This window comes from Dipteris shenzhenensis, unplaced genomic scaffold, assembly GCF_047967505.1.
Source record: "Dipteris shenzhenensis isolate YYH24624 ecotype China unplaced genomic scaffold, Dip_SZ_1.0 scaf0247, whole genome shotgun sequence".
NCBI lineage: Eukaryota > Viridiplantae > Streptophyta > Polypodiopsida > Gleicheniales > Dipteridaceae > Dipteris > Dipteris shenzhenensis.
Window position 1 is genome coordinate 32,767 of NW_028239553.1, and position 13,874 is coordinate 46,640.

The 13,874-nt window shown below is 44.4% G+C and overlaps 3 non-coding genes across 3 annotated transcripts; 1 reads left to right on the forward strand and 2 right to left on the reverse strand.

Annotated features, from left to right (window-relative positions):
• Window positions 1–1,103: 1,103 nt before the first annotated feature.
• TRNAS-UGA (transfer RNA serine (anticodon UGA)) lies at window positions 1,104–1,192 on the reverse strand. Its single transcript has one exon. It is a non-coding gene; the product is annotated as a tRNA-Ser (tRNA).
• Window positions 1,193–1,940: 748 nt separating this feature from the next.
• Window positions 1,941–2,011, forward strand: TRNAG-GCC (transfer RNA glycine (anticodon GCC)). The gene has a single exon. It is a non-coding gene; the product is annotated as a tRNA-Gly (tRNA).
• Window positions 2,012–5,758: 3,747 nt separating this feature from the next.
• TRNAC-GCA (transfer RNA cysteine (anticodon GCA)) lies at window positions 5,759–5,830 on the reverse strand. The gene has a single exon. It is a non-coding gene; the product is annotated as a tRNA-Cys (tRNA).
• Window positions 5,831–13,874: the final 8,044 nt, after the last annotated feature.

Sequence of the window (13,874 nt, forward strand, 5' to 3'; positions counted from 1 at the left end):
GCGAAACAATGCGTTTCTGGGACCTTCGTGCTCCTTGGTTGGAGCCACTGAGAGGCCCCAACGGTTTGGATTTGAGTAAGTTGAAAAGAGATATACAACCCTGGCAGGAGCGACGCTCCGCGGAGTATATGACTCATGCACCTCTGGGTTCCTTAAATTCCGTAGGTGGAGTAGCTACTGAGATAAATGCCGTGAACTATGTATCTCCCCGAAGTTGGTTGGCTACTTCCCATTTCGTTCTAGGATTTTTCTTTTTTGTGGGTCATTTATGGCATGCGGGAAGAGCCCGTGCGGCGGCAGCCGGGTTTGAGAAGGGAATTGACCGTGATACCGAACCCGTTCTTTCCATGACACCATTAAATTAGGACAAATTGCTGAGATATTAATGGAAAGTTATTACTTGGTAGTATTAGTACCTACCATACCAGACAAATTTCCATTTTCTACTGGTGGTTCTTTGCGGAACCGGGACACAGCTCATACATAAACTAACCCCCCAGTGGGGTTAGTTCGATACGTCGGTATATACCCAGCAGTAACCTTTACCTCGCGGATGAGGGAAGGGCGAGGTGTAACTCACTGTTCATTTCTATAGGGTTCCGGGAAACCACAAGTTTCGGTAGCATTTGCACTTATGTCTACAAATCACCCCCCTGGAGGGGGTGATTTGGCGATGACGACTCATCTCCGTAAGCTAATTTGAAGCTAATTTGAATCCTCACCAGTTGTATCTGGTGGAACGTACCCATCCCGCAAATGGGTGGGTAATTGACCTTTGATCATCCCGATAAGTCAATCGATAGAACTGGTATTTTAAATACCTCTAGTTAACATCAGATCTCTCATATTTGTTTGTTTCCTATCCCTCGAACCCTGATAGGGAAAGTATTGACACGGGACCTGGGCCTGGAGATGCGGCGCATGAACCGGGGCGGAGGAGGAATACCCCCAGACTGCTTCAGAAGATTCCTCTCATCTATCATTATTAAGAATAGGCTCCCCTCGGGGACATTGGCATTTTTTGGGAAATACTAGGTGGTTCTTTTAGACCACCGATAGACCACTAATACCCCCTCCCGTCGGGTCCGGTACTGAATCAATTGAGGAGAGAGAGGGATTCGAACCCTCGATAGCGTTTCAGCACTATGCCAGTTTTCAAGACTGGAGCCATAAACCACTCGACCACCTCTCCTAGAAAGCTCTTCTCCAATTCTTCGGAGATCTTGTCGATCTTGATACACATGTATTGTATCGAGATTCACCCCTATTACGAAAGATATGAGATGATGGTTTCGTATGATTTACTATGAAATCAATATAGGGATCATTCCAAATAATCAAATTCTTACTCCTACTTGATGGATTATCAAGAGATTCGAAAGAGACATTGGATTCCGGGGTACTGAACTAGAAGGATTCTTGTTCCGTCCAAAATCCTCGGTCTCGGTATGGTGTAAGTCCCACCGGATGGGGATCAGATGGTACAAATCCTCTACTTCTGATACGTCGAGAGTCCTAACTACGACTATTGCTTTCCAATTGGCTTTATTCACATTAATCGCCATTTCATTCCTACTAGTAATTGGTGTACCTGTCGTGCTTGCTTCCCCCAATGGTTGGTCAAGCAACAAAAATGTCGTCTTTTCAGGGGCTTCCTTATGGATCGGATTAGTTTTCCTAGTGGGTATACTTAATTCCTTCATATCCCAGAGATTCAATGTATCGGTAATTCTGGCCCCCTCCTCACGATTCATAATGGCGAGTGGGGAGAGAGAATCAATAATAATTACGGTCTACGGAATCGACACTTCCTCCTCGGGGGGGGGGGGGCTCTCCGTCCACGAGGGAAAATCCCGAGACGAGGTGGATGGATTAGGTGTGTTGACTAGAGGAGTTACCACATATATAGTTATTCAATATAGAACGGGGTGGCATATCACGCGGATATAGTTGAATGGTAAAATATCTCCTTGCCAAGGAGAGGACGCGGGTTCGATTCCCGCTATCCGCCGACCCGACTTTCTTGCCCCGCTTCCACCCCCGGCAGTAGCCCCCGGGATAGTTCAGACCGGTGGAGAGAATATTTTTGAGCTTCAGGAGTGAGATATTCCCAATTGAGGAAGTCATAACCGAGTGATTTGAGGCGTAGATTTCCAATCTGGGTTTTCCCTCGAGGGGAAACAGAACATTGAATGAACCAAAAGCAATGGAGAAGCCTATATACTTACTGATGCTGCTGGTAATTACCAATTATTATTGGGATACATAAGTTCATCGGTGAAAGAAATAATCGTCCATGGAAATATGGATTGGGTGAAGCTTTTCAACTGCCTCACTTCACTTCGGAGAATTGCAAGGTTTAAGTCTCAGCGTTACCTCTATGCCGTGTTCGACTTCCTACACATCTAGGAAGCAGTCGACCTAGAGGTTGTGGGAGATGCCACATGCGGTTCCGCATATAGGTATGCATCGAGCGGGATTTTGCGATAAGGATTCGGAGAGGTATTCCAATTCCCCATCCATTGGATGTTGTATTCGGGGGGGATTCGGGAGAATCAGATTGACGATTTATAGATAATCTCTTATTATCTGAAGAGTGATTGGGCCCCCATCGTCTAGAGGCCTAGGACACCTCTCTTTCAAGGAGGCGACGGGGATTCGAATTCCCCTGGGGGTACTTATACTCATCTCGCAGAAGCACTACGGACGTTATGGCTTCTCTTGCCCTCGTACCTTCTCAGGGTGGCGGGAGGGGCCCAGATTGAAAACATCAATAAACTCCTTTCATTTACACTTCCGAGACCGATTCTGTTTTCAAGTACTTCCAAGCCCGGTCTAAATCTATGGGTCGATGCCCGAGTGGCTAATGGGGACGGACTGTAAATCCGCTGGCAACGCCTACGCTGGTTCGAATCCAGCTCGACCCAGAAACCGCGGAGTTACTTCATTATAATTTGTATATCTCGACTGAGTTATTTGAAATGACTCAATAAAATGTAGCGGGATTGACGGGTCTCGAACCCGCAACTTCCGCCTTGACAGGGCGGTGCTCTAACCGATTGAACTACAATCCCAGCAATTAATTAAAGTCTATGTACTGGGTGCTTAGGAGTCAATGCTCTATCTCCCCATCCACGGTGAATCCGACAAACCATTTTTACTCGAATCCCGTTTCGGATATACAGATGCAGGAGATATTAACCCCGAAAGCCCCAATTGTCTTGATTCTTCGAGGAGACGAGACATCCGCCTCGCGCCAGTTCCACATGCCCGCGCTTACTATGGATATTCACTACGAGTATTCAAATGAGCTTATTTGCGGGGCTAATCTCTAGCCACGTCAACCCATAGGCGAGAGAGGGAAGGGGAGGAGGGGAAATTATTCCAGTCATTGATTTTTCCATCCATAGATTCCCACCCACAGTGCTTCTAGATTCGTTTGCTGCCACAGAAAGATGCGGTGACTAACCCCTCTTCTCTGTCTCAGTAAGAATATAAAAAAGGGGGGGGCAAGTTCTTGCCGAAGAAGCGTAAACAATCGACTACTCTTAAAATTTTCTTTCGTGATATACTATGTAATTGATATCAGAGATTTGACCAGACCGAGTTAATTTTTTTCTATCCCGATTATCAGATCCACTCTAGTAGAGTTGGATGACTCACAATATCACGATAAAGTTCAGGAGTCTCTCCTAATGGGGTCACTCAAGTTACTCCTCAAATCAATTTGAACCACTAATATGGAAGTAAATATCCTCGCATTCATAGCTACTGCACTCTTTATTCCAATACCTACAGCTTTTCTACCTATTCCTTACATTCAAACGGCTGCTCAGAACAATTAATCCGAGAACCTGGTCTATTGTTTCGCCGCGGATGGTAGTAAGTAGATAAGGGAAGGTTGAATATACGTCCCGGGGTAGGGGATGAAATAGGATGCTACTCCGCGTGAAGTAGCAACTCGGTTGCCAGTAAACTACTAATTTTTACTCCCCCAATTTGAATTCCACAGTCCCATCCCAATTAAAATCTGGATAGATAGATGATCTACATAGATAGACCCATCTATCTATCGATCGGGAGGTCCATCTCACTCATCCTTTTTATTATGATTTCCATGGAACCAGGTCCCGGTGCAATAGTCGGAATCGGGCTAGTAGTGATAGGTGTATTCCTGTATGTCTCCGCAAAGAGGGAACCTAATGTATCTAGAGGTGTGGTCCCAAATGTACCCGTGCAACATCTCTGCGATTTTCAGCATATCTCTACCCGGGGGATGTGAAACTTGAACTGGTGTCGGTAGTAATGAATCCCAATAGGAATCAATCCATGACTAAACTGATTCAATATGTTTCTCCATACTTCGAAAACTAGGGGGGGGGAGGGGATTGGCGGGTTCCAATATCTCTCTCCCCTGTGATATCTTTGGTTCTAGCCTCCCCCCTCTGGAGGGGAGATCTATATGTACATATGGATTTATGGGTAACCAATGGAGTCAGACATGAGTCTAAAGATCCTATTTTTACGGAACGGGGTGGATCGGGTGCATAAAGAACAAACCGGATTGAAATTTGAAACGTGGAGAGATTTTTCTATCTATCCATTGATTCGGATATATCAAGATTATCTATCTATTTCCCGATTCAATCCGGTGAAAGAGGATCCGGGAAGTTCGACAGAAGAAACTGACGTGGATGAGAAGTGAGAGATAACACCTCGCTCCAACTACTGGTCCTGCTTAAGCCACAACGAAATGAAAAAATCACCCATGGTTTTTTGGGGGGGGGGGGGCGCATTACCCAATCCATAGATTCCCAACCTATCCCGATACTACGACTTTTTCCTTTCCTCCATTGGATTATTATGCGGAGGAATTCTTATCTTTCAAGGTTGGCGCTTAGATCCGATTCTACTATTATCTGAAATACTTTTAAGTGGAACTGCAATATTTCCTATTGCTGAAAATTTATATCTACGTAGAGAAGAGATCGAGGCATTTGATGAATCTAACCAGCGGATATCCAATAGGGGTCGTTTGGAAACTACCTGGTTGACTCCCCCTCCCGGGAGAGAAGATTCCTACAGAGAGTTGAGATTGGGGGGGGGGGGTGAATTCTCCCATAAATGGAAGGGAATTAGTTATACCATATGTGTTTCCTACGAAGAAGCAAGAGATTCTAGAGGGGGTCGAATCGTTGGGCCCCACCCCAACGATTCACATCTCCCGGATTCTACTATACTAGGAGGAGTAGTGTAAAATTACTCACTGCGATCCACTTCTTCCCCGAACCACAGGTGAAAGAGAGAATGTAGGAGTCACCATCGGAGCAGCCCAAGCAATACTAACCATATCCGTGGTCGTAATTCCTATCCCTTCAATTCAATTCTATTGAATTCCTTTTCCTCCAACTACTGGGTGCTTATATGGATGAACCCGAATCGAAGTCAGTAACATATCGTACATGGGAATCAATTTCTGTTTCATATGATACCCGAGTGGGAGGAGGTAATAAGAGTGCGGATCCGTCCACCAATATATTTTATAATGTTACCAAGTCCCAATCCCCGAGGGGTTGTCAATCCATATAATTTACTCCTCGATTCCTGATACACTAAGATCAGGATTGCCTATCCGTGGCATATCCGGATACATCTAGCGTGATAGGCCATAATATACTATGGAGCATCTCGATTTGTGTCCGGGTCTGGCGCGGTAGTCAATCCCGAAATCGTCGAAATTATTGATACTGGCACAACAAGGCGACACCCAGATTCGAACTGGGGGATGAAGGATTTGCAGTCCTTTGTCTTACCACTTGACTATATCGCCCTTCTTTCACCTGCATCGAGGCACATGATTGATAGATGGGGGACTCGATATTAAGTATACCACTGAATGGGAATATTAGCAAGCTGCTCATTTTTCTGTATCGGATTGAGCTCGTAAGTATGTCGGATACTAGAAACCTTTTCTCCCCATCCAATCAATTTGATGGGTTAGGAAACCTTGCTGCCCACCCCCCCCACTTCCACACACATCCTTTTTATACTATGCATCCCCAGGCAGCCAACACCAATTTTTCCCTAGATTGCTCCACTATCCTCTGACTTACTCGGATCCCTACTGCCCACCCCCTGGTCTTGTTTTCCCTCCTAACACTCTTGGAAATATCTAACGGATCCTTCACGCTCCCCACCCCCCAGAAATGGTTCGCATAGATACCGGGTTCTACTTCGAAAAGTTTTTCCCTTCCTTGTCAATTTCACCCTCCCCACATTGATATTGACACTCCGTGGCAACAGCAGGTAGATATTATTAGGTCGTCCACCTTTAGGGATAGATTCTCGAATCTCAATAGTTCTTCTGATCCACCTCGGGTTGGGGGGGGGAGGGGTAAACCAACGATTTGACACAATGGATTGATTTTCAGTAGTATGTGAAGTGATATTCCCCGTATCAATGTTTACCGGATTGCTGTTCCACGAATCGATACTTCACGGCGCAAAAACTGGTTCTTCGCGGTAGTTGCTTCGCAGCGAGAATCGCAACAACTGCGCCAATTGTATCAATTATGCTGACGTTAATGCCTCCAGCGTCTTCTGGAGATCCAGCGAAGTGAATCTGTCTAACTAGGCACCTAGAATCTTTGTGATTTCGTGTCGAGAATCCCCATTCTCGTTGTGTCTCACCTTACCCCCACTCACCATATCGGTGGAATGACGGAATCGAGCCGATGGTTGATAAGTGGATGATAAAGATTTTTTGGGTGCAGGGAAGTCTTCCATCAGATCATTTTGAAATCCATTTATAGTTTGTTTGACACCTCCAATACCTCAAGAACCGCTGATGATGGTGGTATCTCCTTGGCCAACTCGGGAACAGTCTTCATCGGGAGAATCTACCAAATTCAATCCCTCACCCGGGAGAAAGAGAGGGGAGGGGGGATGCGAGGGAGAAGGAATCACTAAATGAATTGATGAATAGGTATAGGAGGGTTTCGCACGAGGATAAGATTTCAGTACAACATCAATAGGAGATAGGGAGATGTTCGTATTGCCAGAACTTGGATGAATTCAATTTGAGGGATTCAACTGCTTTGTTCATGAAAGATCATTTGAAGAACCTGATGATTTCCCAGAGATTGAAGATACGGATAAGGAAGTCGAATTCTAATCAATTAGTGAATAGTATCGATTGTCGGAACCTCCGATTGGGAGGAGAGAGGCTACATATCAATGTATCACATATTCATCCGATCCATATGTACCAGCTTAATTGATTCGGAAGAGAAGCGGAATAGTAGAAGAACAGGATGTGTTTCTCGGATCTATTCCCTCGATGACCTCCCAAGGAACATTTATAATCAATGGAATTGCTAGAGTTTTGATTAACTAGATATTGAGGAGTCTTGGTGTTTACCACAACCGCGAGTTGGACCACAGGGGATTTTTCACATATACCAGCATGATCATTTCGGATTGGGGAGGAAGATTCAAACCAGAAATAGATAGAAAGAGTAGGATATGGATTCGTATCAGCAGGAAACGAAAGATATCCATTTTGGTTCTACTTCTAGCTATGGGACTGAGTACGGAGGATATCCCGCGGAATGTACGTTATCCTAAGATTTTTCTGAATCTACTCAGAGAATCGAGAGAAACTATCGAATCTTCGGAAGATGCTATGCTAGAACTTTACAAACATCTATACTCTCCGGGAGTCGATGTGGTGTCTTCAGAATCCATATTCCAGGAATTGCAGAAGAGATTTTTCCAACAAAGGTGCGAATTGGGACGAATTGGTTGACGAAATTCAAACATCAAACCTAATCTCGATGTACCTGAAACGGAACATTTCCCACTACCCCAAGATCTATTAGCTGTCGCAGATTATTTGATAGAGATAAGCTATGGGATGGGTAACCTCGATGATATAGACCACCCGGGAAATCGACGCGTTCGGTCTGTAGCGGATCTATTACAGGAACAATTAAAATTAGCCCTGAATCGTCCGGAGAATTCGATCCGATAAAATATCCATAGAGCCGTCAGGCGTAGACGTCCATTAACTCTCGGGGGATTGGTGACTTCCGCACCACTCACAACAACTTTCAACGAATTTTTTGGCTCACATCCTTTGTCGCAATTTTCGGACCAGACCAATCCACTAGCAGAAACAGTTCATAAACGAAGATCAAGTTCTCTAGGTCCCGGGGGATTGACGCGGCGAACTGCCACTTTTCAAGCTCGGGATATCCATTTCAGTCATTACGGACGTATATGTCCCATCGAGACATCTGAGGGTATGAATGCTGGTCCTATCTCATCCCTAGCTATTTTTGCAAAGGTTAGCAATTCCGGATCCTTACGAAGTCCCTTTTATGAAGTATCCAAATCATCTATGGAAGGACAATTAGTAGATCTATCACCCGTCGGGGATGATTATCGAATAGGAACTGGAAATCTGTTAATAGCAGATTGGAGGACCGGGGAGAAGGAGCTTATATCGGTTCGGTATCGAGAGGAGTTCTTAACCGTTACGTGGGAGGAATTGGATTTACGAGGTATTCATCCCCTACAATATTTCCCCATTGGAGCTTCTCCTATTCCCTCCGTCGAGCATAATGATGCAAACTGCGCTTCGACGGGTTCTAATATGCAACGCCAAGCGGTTCCACTTTTCAGACCTGAGAGGTGCATTGTAGGAACTGGGTCAGAAGGTTAAGTAGCCCTAGATTCGGGAAGTGTAGCTGTATCCGAACAAGAAGGATGAATTTAATATACCGATGGTAATGAGATTACTTTATCCTCCAGGAATGGAGATACTATAACTAAATTGAGGATATATGAACGTCCCAATAATAATACTCGTAGACATCAGAAGCCTACAGTTATTCAAGGAGAACTTCTGAAAAGTGGAGAAGTTGTGGCGGATGGAGCAGCAACCGTTGGAGGAGAACTAGCTTTGGGTAGAAATATACTAGTAGCTTATATGCCACGGGAGGGATACAATTTTGAAGATGCAGTACCGATTAGTGAACGTTTGCTATATGAAGATGTTTTTACATCCTTTCATATCAAGAGACACGAAGTTGAGGTTCGTGCGACGAATCAGGGTCCTGAGATAATTACGAAGGAAATACCCCAATTAGACAGTTATGACCTTCGTCACTTGAAGGATAATGGGCTTGTAGCATCAGGATCTTGGGTAGAAACAGGAGATGTTCTAGTGGGCAAATTGACGCCTCGAGAGGGGGGGATTCATTACGTGCCCCAGAAGGAAAATCATTACAAGCGATTTTTGGTATCCAAGCAGTCAACACAAAAGAGAGTTGTCCGAAAGTCCCTATTGGTGGAAGAGGTCGAGTCACTGATGCCATGTGGGTCTATCCTGAGGATAATCCCATGAATAATTCGGAGATGATACATATATATATTTTGTAGAAACGTAAGATACAAGTAGGTGATAAAGTAGCTGGCAGACACGGTAACAAGGGTATTATATCAAAGATCTTACCTAGGCAGGATATGCCTTATTTACAGGATGGTACGCCAGTAGATATGATACCAAGTCCCTTAGGAGTACCTCCGCGAATGAATGTAGGATAGATTTTTGAATGTTTGCTTGGGTTGGCAGGGGAATTTCCGAAGATGCATCACAGAATAACACCTTTTGATGAAAGACATGAACCAGAAGCTTCTAGAAAACTGGTATTTTCGGAACCATTTAAGGCAAGTACAGAAACATCCAATCCGTGGTTATTCGAACCTGATCATCCCGGAAAGAGTAGATTAATTGATGGACGAACGGGTGATACTTCTGAACAATCGGTTACAATTGGGAAAGCTCATATGATGAAATTGATTCATCAGGTTGATGATAAGATTCACGCATGATCCAGTGGGCCCCATGCACTTGTTACACAACAACCTTTTAGAGGGAAATCCAGACGAGGGGGACAATGAGTGGGAGAAACGGAAGTTTGGGCTTTGGAAGGTTTTGGTGTATCTTATATATTGCAAGAAATGCTTACTATTAAATCCGATCATATTTAAGCTCGTTATGAAGTACCTAATGCCACCGTGACTGGGAAACCCGTACCCAAGCCCGATACTGCTCCAGAATCTTTTCGATTGCTAGTTCGAGAATCATGATCTATGGGTTTCAATCTGGATCATAAATTGATACTTGAGGGGGATTCGAGAAGGGAAAGTAGAAATGTTTAATCGAGATATTTTCAATAAAAACAAACAGAATATTATTATCCCATGATTCATCAACAAAATTACCAACAACTCCGAATTGAATTGGCCTCTCCCGAACAGATTCGTAGTTGGGCTGAAAGAGAATTACCTAATGGAGAAATTGTTGGGTAAGTTACTCAACCTCATACGTTGCATTATAAAACCCATAAACCAGAGAGGGATGGTTTGTTCCGCGAAAGAATATCTGGGCCTATAGAGAGTGGAGTTCGTGCCCGTGGAACTTACCGATCCGTTGATAATGAAGAAGGAGATTCTAATTTTTGTAAGCATCGCGGAGTGGAATTTACTGACTCCCGGGTTCGGAGGTACCGAATGGGATACATCAAATTGGCATGTCCAGTAATTCATGTGTGGTTTTTGAAACGAATCCCCAGTTACGTTGCGAATCTCCTTACCAAACCTCTTAAAGAGTTAGAAAGCCCGGTATATTGCGATGTGTGACTTGGTTATACGTTCCAATTACCACAGAATGATCACAATCTGTCATCCCATCCGGTAGCGGTGGGATGCCTCCCATTTCGACATATCTTCCGTGGGGAGTATCATGTGGCTCGGAAAGGAGTATCGGAAAGATCTATAGATACTAAGGGAGGTTACTCCTCCAAGGTCAATTCCTATTAATTCATCGACTAGACTTCGTAATATAAATCACTACTTCTAGAATCAATCCAGATCTTTATCGGCGAGATCCTCCACCCGAGCCCCTTTCCAGATGAAAGATTATTCTATGAGGAGATATGGTTGCGGAAACTTATTCATCGCAGATACGTTTTCAATGACGTGACAACCATCGGAGTAGAGTGGGAACCTGGGGAGGAGTAATAACTGGATTATGAACAAGAGAAACCCCCCTTGTCCCTAATCAGAACCAATATTTCTGTGGGATAAGTATGTATACATGCAACAAGGGGGGGATGAGACTACTCAGTAAAAGGATTTCATCAATTTTTGACTTGAGTAACGAATAGCTATTCGATTCCCAATAAGTTTGGTTATCACGTCCCAATGCCACCGCGACCTCATATCTCGATATAGCTATTTGAGCCGGATGAGAGAAAACCCCGACGTCCGGTTCTGGGGGGGGGGGGGGGGGGGGTTCCCACCCGACCTATCCCGATCTTTTCCTTGCTAGGCCTGTAGCTGAAAAACCTACTCCATTGTGATCGCGAGGCTTGTTCAACTATGAAGATTGCTCGTGGAGAGACATTTCTACCATCTCTTTTTCTACTCTAAACTTCGAGTCTTTCCAGGGGAGGGAAGTGGCTACTGGAGGGGATGCTATTAAGAAATGATTAGCTAGCTTGGATTCGCAGAGTGTTATGGATTGTGCGTATCCGGAGTGGCAAATATTGGCGAAGCAGGGATCCACCGGGAATGAGTGGGAGGATCGAACGATTCAAAGGAGAAAGGATCTTTTAGTCAGACGGATGAGACTGGCTAAGAATTTCCTTGGAACAAACATAAAACCAGAATGGATGGTTCTGGACTTACTACCGGTTCTTCCACCTGGATCGCGACCAATAATCGAACTCTATGAGGGTGAGTCAATTACTTCTGATTTCAATGAACTTCATAGGAAGATAATTCACCGGAATAATACCCCTATCGATTTTCTACTGGGAAGTGAATTCACACCGGACGGATCGATTGTGTGTCAAAAGAGACTTATTCAAGAAGCTGTAGATGCCTCCATTGATAACGGTATACGTGGGCAACCAATGAGAGACATTAATAACAGGCCTTACAAATCTTTCTCTGAGGTTATTGAGGGGAAGGAAGGATGACTCCGCGAGAATTCGCTTGGAAAGCGGGTTGATTATCTGGGTCGTTTCGTTACCGTGGTAGGTCCGTCTCCCTCGTTACATCAATGTGGATCACCCCGAGAACCGTCGATAGAGCCTTCCCAAGCCTTCGTAATTCGTAATTCAATTGGACGACGCGTCGCTCGTAACCTGCGAGCTGCTAAGAATATGATTCGGAAGAAAGAATCAATTATACGGAAAGTTCTCCAGGAAGTTACGTAAGGTCATCCTGTATCGTTGAATCGAGCACCTACATTGCATAGATTGGGTATACAAGCGTTTCAACCTATTTTAATAGAAGGGCGTGCTATTCGTCTGCATCCATTGGTTCGCGGGGGGTTCAACGCAGATTCTGACGGAGATCAAATGGCCGTACATGTACCTTCATCTCTAGAAGCTCAGACTGAGGCTCGTTCTCCAACGTTTTCACATACAAATTTATTATCTCCTGCTACGGGGGATCCCGTATCTGTACCAAGTCAGGACATGCTTCTCGGGCTTTATGTGCCGATGACTGAGAATAAACAAGGGATTTATGGAAACAGACATTCTCTTGCCACGGACGGGGAACCCAGTTCGTCCTCCAAGATACCTTATTTCACTAGTTATGATGATGTACTCAGGGCCAAGTAATTGAGGCGAATCGATTTGTATAGTCTTTTATGGCTCCGATGGAAGACGGATCTACGTATGATTAGCTCTAGAAATCGCGAATTGCCCATTGAATTTCAATACGAATCCTCGGGAACTTCTTTCCAGTTTTACGACAATTATCAGATTAGGAGGGATGAAAAGGGTAACATACTTGGCATATATATACTCACAAATGCTGGTCGTATTTCGTCTAATCAACAAGTGAAAGAGGCAATACAGGGTACTTCTCAGCATCAGACTCAATCGATACCAGCTATAGAAATACAGAAGAAAATCCCGAAATCAACTCGTTTTATGAACTGGAATAATGAAGAATGAGGGAGTTTTTGACGCATCTGACAGATATGATCAATAGTTTGGATTTGCCGGTCAATGATGGTCATAAGATAAAAAAGGTTGAGGTTCCTACAACGGTCGATCAAGCTGAGTCGCTTTACTACAATAAGATGATGGACAAAACCGCGATGAGACAACTCATCAGTAGGTTGACACTTCATTTCGGGATTACGCATACGACGAATATCCTGGATCAAATAAAGAGTTTGGGTTTCGAACAAGCTACAAAAGCATCTATTTCATCAGGCATCGATGATCCTTACGCAGTACCTATTAAAGGATGGCTTGTAGAAGATGCAGAGAAACAGGGTTCCGCCTCGGAGCAGTCTCATCGTTGCGGGGGTCTACATGCTGTAGAGAAATTACGTCACTTGATCGAGACGTGGTATGCGACAAGTGAGTGTCCGAAGAGAGAGATGAATCCAAATTTCAGGATGACTGATCCTCTGAATCCAGTCCATATGATGTCTTTTTCAGGAGCCTGAGGAAGTATATCCCAAGTCCACCAATTGCTCGGTATGAGAGGATTGATGTCGGATCCACGAGGACAGGTAATTGATCTACCTATCCGTAGCAATCTGCGCGAGGGTTTATCTCTGACAGAATATATCATTTCCCGTTATGGTGCTCGCAAAGGAGTGGTGGATACTGCGGTACGAACATCAGATGCTGGATATCTCACACGTAGGCTTGTCGAAGTAGTTCAACATATTGTTGTGCGTGAAAGAGATCGTGGGACTATCAGGGGCATTGCTGTGAATCTTATTGGGGGGGAAGAGGGATCCACACGAACGATACCACAACAGAGACTAGTTG